Source organism: Triticum aestivum, chromosome 5B, assembly GCF_018294505.1.
Source record: "Triticum aestivum cultivar Chinese Spring chromosome 5B, IWGSC CS RefSeq v2.1, whole genome shotgun sequence".
Classification (NCBI taxonomy): Eukaryota; Viridiplantae; Streptophyta; class Magnoliopsida; order Poales; family Poaceae; genus Triticum; species Triticum aestivum.
Window position 1 is genome coordinate 540,179,128 of NC_057807.1, and position 8,126 is coordinate 540,187,253.

The following is an 8,126-nucleotide window of genomic DNA, read 5'->3' on the forward strand; positions in this document are numbered from 1 at the left end:
AGAGGACAAGACAGGGTGAGGCTACAGCGTAGTCCCTCACCCCTGAATCCTGGACTTGGCGTGGCCACAGTGCCCCGTACAGGCGGAGATCTCCGCATGGCGCGACACTGTTGCCACTCCCCCCTTGACGTCACTCCTGATAGGTGGAGTCCCGTTCCCCACTACAACCTATCGGTACGACCCGCAGGCGGCGGGCCGTACCAGGCAGCGAGAGCCCGGAAGACGGCAGAAGCCAGACCAGCCGGACCTGAGGGAGGCCGGTTTCCATCAGGCGGCCAACCCCTCCCTCGTGGCCGTGCGCCATCAACCAGATAAGACGTGGTGTGGCTACAATGATCTCCCACCAGGCGGTGGGACTATAGCCACACTCAGCTAACCAAGCCCGCGTCATTAGGAGCACGGCTACAGTGAACAGCCACCAACCAGATCCGCCAGCGGCGGGAGTAGCCTGTCGGCTCTGCACCAGACAAGTCGGCGTGGCCCACCAGGCGGCGGGCCCCAGTAGTCGGCGAGAAGCCGGAGACCAGAGACACTGATAGCCGGGTCCAGCACCCGGCCAGATTACCATTGTACCCCTGGGGGGTAGGCCTATATAAACCCCCGAGGGCACCCATGCAAAGGGTTCCCACTCCATTAGAACTAGCCACTACCATAGAGGAAGAAGGGAGCTAGCCTTGCCTCCTTCTACCTCTAGCACACAACTCAAGGAGCACCATTGTATCACTTGTGACTTAGTGATCATGCGGAGACCCCGTAGAGCAGGACTAGGAGTGTTATCTCCTAGGAGAGCCCCGAACCTGGGTAAAGTGCGCCGGCATACGTGTCTACGCCTTATCCCGCTTCCAGGCACCGGCGACATTCTACTCGCCCCCACCATGATAAGCCATCCATTGGCATATGTCGCACCCAACCCCCGACATTTGGCGCCCACCATGGGGCAAGGTGCACCGTCTCCCGGAGACCTGCTCTGGATGGGAACCTTGTTCCTTCCTGGCAAGCAAAGCTAGCAAAGCACGCCCGACGGTGTCAGCCTTGACGCGCTGCACGGCGCGGAGATCACCTGCGCGGTGAGCTGTGTCACGACCGGTTTTCCGGGTATTAATTTCCCAGAAACTGGCCTTTGTGCTCATCAGCCCTAGGATTACTATTAGCTGATGAGGCACCCACTTGATACAGAAACACCAAGCAAAAGTACATAATATGTAGTACAAGACCATTCTGTCCTATGAGTACAACACAAGGTTGCTAGTGGTTGATGGCGGAAGCGGTTTGGGGTTCATCAGCGTCTAAGGGACTCCATTTCCCACAGAAACAGCTAACCAGGATAACTCCTATCTTCGGGAGGCTGCTATCATCATTGCGTAGACTCCGGGGCTGTCATCACAACGCTCCTCTCCGTGCAAGAAATCTGGCCAAGACAATAGCCAGGGACAAGCCAGTGAGTACTTTGAATGTACTCACAAACATTTTGAACACAGGTAGAATATATCAGATGATAATCATGCTCAGAATTATTTTGTAATCACAATGTAAATCACAAAGGTAAAACCCATGATGCACACAGACAGGTTATTCATAACAATAATAGAGTAGGAATAGAATGCACCGGTCGGGTGTCTGAAGCGACGCCTCAAAAGGATAATAATTTAAAGCATTGCCACAGTCGGGCGTCTGAGCGACACCGCATAAAGGTCTTATAAGTGAATTAAATAACAAGCATGCCATAGTCGGGCGTCTGGGCGACGCCACATATAGGGCTTATAAGAGAAAGATTACAGTGAATATCCAGGAGGTAAAACCGTCCCAGGGATACCCAATAATTCAAATAATATAACCGGTTAGTCTATAGTAATAATAATCATAATCATCATTTGTCACAGGTCATAATCAAAGTTCTGGTTTAGCTTTTTTTCCTCCGAAGACCGACACTGAGACCGACACTTGACCCATCCCAGACTGTAGTCCTTAACCATGGACATGGCTATTCTAATAGATGTAATCTCTGCAGAGGGTGTACTCTTTACCCACGAGTAACGGATTCTGTTAGTCCATTGAGACTAATTCCGTCTACGGCCTTTTAATTGAAAACACACCTGACCGCACACACCAGCCTGACTTACCGGTGTCTGGAATCACCCATGACACTAGTAAGGCAAAACTCTAAGTGGGGAGGCTACAACCTCGATTAGCATGGGATCACAAAAATTTATATCGCGTGCAAACTGGGGGAGCTACCCCCTCGGCTACAACCGAAAACACCCATGCCCCCGGACCAGGTAGCATGCCTACCGGATGCAGCCGGTATCTTCCACCATGGCCTCTATGTACAGTGTGTGCTAGAAAGGGGTTGACAACTTACTGAACCGTACACTACCTATGGCAGGGACCAGTGGTAATACGAAACAAGTATGGGTGTTACTGGAACAAGACTTGATCTACGGTCGACTCAGGAGGTTTAAGTCTTCCCTGTATGATTACCATAACAAATATATTTCAACCAACAGGACCACCACTCATCATACCTTACTATGCCATACCAACCGTCTCGACGAAGACCGGAGACAAGCTCATGTCTACCCAAGACAGAGGCTTTCCCAGATTTCTTCCGACATGCATGAAAGGCATACGAGGGTGATTACTATCATAACCTATCAAATTTCAATAACATGGAATCATCAATATGCACTTATGAGTATGTTCATATCATCGCATAAAATATCGAAAACTCCGAGACAAGGGGTGTCGTAATCGTATCAAACGACAATATTATGCCGGGGTTCAGAATGCTTGCCTTCAAGTTGTGGAGAGGCAGGGTGCATTCCCAAAACTTTTGTAAGTTTTCTTCTTCTTCAAAATCCTGTTTGAAAATATTCAAATTAACCCATAGTTTCAAAACAGTACAAAAAAGTTGTCTGAACTTTTTCAAATAAATCTGAAAATAAACTAGACAATATTTGAGGAAGGTAGGAAGAAGAATCAACTCATTTGGAGTTATATTTAAAAAGTTATAGCCAGTCAAAGTTTCAGTCAAATTCTATTTTTTTAAATAAAACGGAAAAAGAAAAATGATTCAAAAACTAAACACGTCGAAGGCGTACTCTGGTTTTACGTCTTCACTTATTCCAGCGTGGCTGGCGCGTGGGTCACTGACAGTGGGTCCAGGGGCCCACTGGTCAGGTTTGACCAGTCGTCTCTCCCTCCTCTTCCTCTACCCGAGCGGAGGCGGGACTCCGGCGATCGCGGCCGGTGATTGGCGGCTCCTCGCGGGGCTCCAAGGGCGGGGATGGATCCGCCAGTCCAGGGAGGTCCTCCCGGTGGTTGCTAGGCAGGCGGGGACGGAGGGAGTCGATGGCGACGAGCTTCGCGGCGGCGGTGGCTTCAGGAGCAATGGGGGTTTGGGCTATGGTGGCTCCCGGTCGAGGGTGAGAGGCTGGGCACCGCCGCACGGTCGAGGGGAGTCGGGTGGTGGTGTTGGATGGTCGAGGGAGGGCCTGGTTCCGATGAACGGCACCGGAGAGCGGCGGCGGCCGAGCTGGCCGGAGACGGGGAAGATGGCCTTCCTAGGTTGATTGCAGCTAAGGGAGCCCTAGGGGAACGTCTTGAGCTTGACTGAGGGCCTAGATGAGCTCGGGGTTTCCTTATATAGGCGGCCGATGTCGGTTCCCGCGGCGGTGGATAAGAACGCCGGTGAACCGCCTCTCTGTTGCTTGCAGGGCGACGTGGCGGCGACAAGCGCTTGCAGACGAGCTTGAGGATAAGCTTGGACTGCTCCAGAGGGCAGCTGGCATGCGACTGTGGCGCTGTGGGGCGCTAGGAGGGGGGAAGGGCGGCTCTGCGGCGAGGGAGGAGTTGGGGTGCTGGCTGCGAGTGGCCAAGGGCCAGCAAGGTGCGGTTGAGGGCGGCAGTAGGACGCGGCGGCTCGGGCGCACGCACGTGCAAAATGCGCGCTCTGGCTGCGCCCAAAGCACGCACGGTGAATGCTCGACGAAATGCCCCTGGTGAGCTAGGAGGCTTGGATGCAAACACAACTTAACAAGGCTAGGTTATTACTAGCTAGGGGATGAGTGGACATGGTTTGGCAAATCAAGCAGGTTCAGAATGCAAAGTAAGTTTCATGCCAAATCTGGCTATGCACACAAAGTGTTTGACAAAATGCTAGAGGCATCTAGGCAGTTCTTGGAGTGGCCAAAATCTCCAGATCCTAGTCTCTTTAGAAGGTAAAGAGGGTGGCAAGGTTAGTTTGTCAAGGCTAGAAACTTGCTAGTGCAAATATTTGAGAAAACCAAATCTGGTCAGAAAGAAAAGGATATGGTTTCATGGACCAAAAATACTCCCATGGGGCCACGCTCCTGGACTTAAGGGTTTTGTAGGGTGGTTTACAAGCAGGAGAAAGATCATGGGCAATGGTGAAAAAGAAAATGGAGTTGTAGTACAAAACACCCAACTGGACCAGAGATCAAAAGAGGATGATTTGCTCAAATTTTTCAAAGAACAATCATGGGTTTCTGCATAAAAATGAATTACATGCATCTACTGACATCTCCACTTTTTATGTAATTTTAAAGAAATATTTAAATAGGTTGTAGTGAAATTTTACCAACTGGACCAGTTTTGAAAACTAGGGTTAGAGCTTAAAAAATCAAATGAATAAAAGATATTTTTGCATCAGAGTGATTTAAAAACATCACATGACACCCCAATTTTTGGTGAAAATTTTCAATGCATTTATCAAATGGTTGCAGTGCAAAAGAGGCCCTAAAACTTATGAAAAATCATTTTAAAAGAATAAAGCTCAGGAAAACAATTATGCAAATAAATCCACTAATAAAAGAATTGTTTTATTGAGAGAGTATACAAGTCTAATAATATTTTTGGAAAGTTTTCACTTGAGGTAAAAACTCCACAAAAATCAAAGAGAAGAGAGGTTCCGAAATCGAAAGAAAACCCAGAAAATACATTTTTTAATCTCCTGGCAAATTTTAACAAACAAATCATGGTTAAATTTTTGGGGTGTTACAATACTACCTCCCTTAAGAAAAATCTTGTCCTCGAGATTTGCTAAGGGCTGTCTTGGAAAGAATTACTCCTACTATTCAAAAATAATATCACAAAAATAACCATCATACTTATGCAATTAAGATGTGGCTACAGTGGGTGAGCAATAAGTGGTGCAAAACTACAGTGTGGCATGCTGGCGTTGTGTGAATTTTTTTTACGGTAAATTCTACTGTTAGATACAGTAAAATTTTGATTAAAAATCGAAACTACTAAAATACGCTGGTACCCAAGAGGACAGTGCTCTCTCTGGCTGAGAGGTGGACCCGGGGCCCACTGTCGGTCTCTTCTTCTTCCTCTGGCTCTCTCTTCTCCCTCTCTCCTACGCGCTTTCCCGCGCTTTCTCCACCGGCGACGGCTAGCTCGTAGGGCATCTAGGTCGTACTGCGGTAGTGCGCGGCGTGCTAGCTGCCGGCGCAGCGTGCACTCACCTCGCGGGCTAGTGCGTTGTCGGCACTGCTCGCAGATTCGCCTCCGAACACCGGCGATCGGGCGACGAGCAGCGCTTGTGGACTTTTCCCATCGTACACCGATCTCGAGCTATAAATCGAACTTGGTGCTCCTTTCTTCTTCCTCACACCTGCCCTTGCTTGTTCTTCTCATTCCTTCTCCTCCATTACTATTTGCAGGAGCTCGAGACGAGGCTGCAATGGCGGAGGTGGTGCCGGACTGGTACGTGATCCTGGTGTGTGGAGGGTTGGCAGCGTTGCTGGGGCTCTCTACGCTCCTGTGCATGATGATCTTCGATGATCGTCGCGATGCGGTTGCTCGAGTGTTAGCCCTCCGCAGTGGCGGTGATCATGAGGATTAAGTGTGGTGTCGGTTACTAATGTTGTCAGTGTGCTGGAGGTAACTTGTACTCGAATAATTTCCCACAAATCCCTTCTTCAGAGACTGTGGTGCTAGTGAGGTGATCAGTTAGGTGCAAAAATGTGCATGTGGTCGAGTGGTTGTGGTTGTGAGTCTGCTGTCGTGGTGCTGTGTGAATAAAAATCTTTGTCGGGAAGAGAAACATGCCGCAACAACACAGGGAATCATTTCACTTTGGAATTTACCGAGGGTGAAGACAGTTCGTAAAAATTAACAGCAGTAAGAAACACTCACAATAATTTAATTCACCGCACAAATTTAAGATACTACGCATAAATTGCAACATATCACTGAAACTATAATCATAGCAGTGACATCTACAAAGACAACGGTAAATGGACAGGGTCCTGAGAGAACGTCTCTGGGATTGGGGCACACTCTTCTTCTATCGGAGGAAGCGGATTGACGAGTCGGTGAACGCGTCTCTCCTGCTCGGGCCTCAGTCGTCTGCCGATGGCGATCTGAGGATTTAAATCAGCGAGGCTCTGGAGATAACCCATTACTCGCTGGGTGAAACGCTCTTGAGCGATGACATACTGGGCAAGGTTTGCCAGTACTGGGTCTCTCTCGATTCGTCCACCGGGAAAAGATGCTACTTCTCCGGGTGCCGCGCGACACGGAAAGTAATAATACCCCCGATCGCTGGCATAGGGCACCGCAAATCGAAGGCGGGCAAGTGCTTCGTACGCAGCAGCTTCTATGGCCATATGTGGGGTTGGCATAGATTTCCCCACGAAGGAGATTTCCGTTGGGTCTTTGTTTGGGTTTGCGGGAGGGATGTGCACCACTGCCCAATATTTTGAGGTGGAAGGGGTGATCCTCGATTTGAGCAGCTCATACTGGGGTGGATGGATGGCACTCATGGTACTGCAGGTAAAGTCCCACAAAATTTTAACGAAGCTACCTGGGGTTGCGCCTGGAGTTCTCAGATAAATACTGGGGCTTGGCATGGGAGAGAAATGGCTGTGAAAGTTGTCCACGGGGTGAGGGATACTTGGCAAGGTCACGAGGTGGCCTTTTATATAGCATCCGGGTGGGGTCTTTTACCACGGTGAAGAGTAACTAGTTTGTCGATTCTGCTCTACAGGGTCGGGGTCAACGCTACGGATACACATATCTCACAAAAGCGACGCATTACTGTGGGTGTCGTCGGGGTGGTTTTTGGTAGTTGTGCCCGGGATTAAGAATGCAACCGTAATCTAACATATTTATGCAAGGCTACTATTCAAAACAGAGGCACACAAGCAGGGTGCGTTTATTCAAGGCGATGCAAGATTACATAATTACAGGGCGTGTGCATACTGAGACTTGGTACTACTCGAGTGACTTAGTCTACCTCGTTGATATCTAAGCGGGCCTGCCTTGTGGACGTCGAGGCTTCTCCACGGTTTTCACCATCGGGATTAGCTGGAGGGGGTTGAGGAACTGCAGTGTCGGGGTAGCGATGATGACCATCGTGGGGGTTGTTGGCTACAATCCCACTAGAGCGTGTTCCCAAGAGGCGACGAAGCACTTCCGGGGACACCAAGGTATTTTGGTCAATGGCTGGGGCAGACCTCAAGGATTCAATTGGTTGTCCGAACAGCACGACTGGGTTGTCGGCGTTGGGCTCATCTTCTCCTCTTGCCGGGGCTCGGCGAACCAGTTCTCCACGAGCTGCGATCACATCAAGGGTTATTTGATTGAACAGTTCCTCTAATGCACTTACATAGCGCACTAGATGCAATAATGCAGCATTCGTCTCGTGATCTCCATTGACAACCTGGGGTGGCCTACCATACCCGACACGGCTGGGGTAGTAGTAGAACGAGCGACAGTTAACTCTGGGCGACAAGTGCCGGAGTTGAACTATAGCCTCTAGAGCTGCTAGTTGGATGGCTTGTGGCTCAAAGGAAGTCGTCCTTCCGGTGAACCGGTAGGGGCGTTCGGGCGATAGGCCCCTACCATAGATGTTCACAGTGGCCCGAAATTGACGGCTCTCACCGCTCATGGGTCCTTGGTACACAACATATTCTGGGGGCTCTTCTAATGCAAAGGCACGGCAGGTGAGGTTTGCTAGCACGGTCACAAAACCTCCAAGGTTGTTTGTTGTGGTCTCATTGTGCACGACGGGGCCAGGCATTTTAGCTCGGTTTTGGGAAAGAGGCTGTGCTATGCTGGGTTGAGGCTAGCGTGTCCTTTTTATAGTCAACAGGGGATGG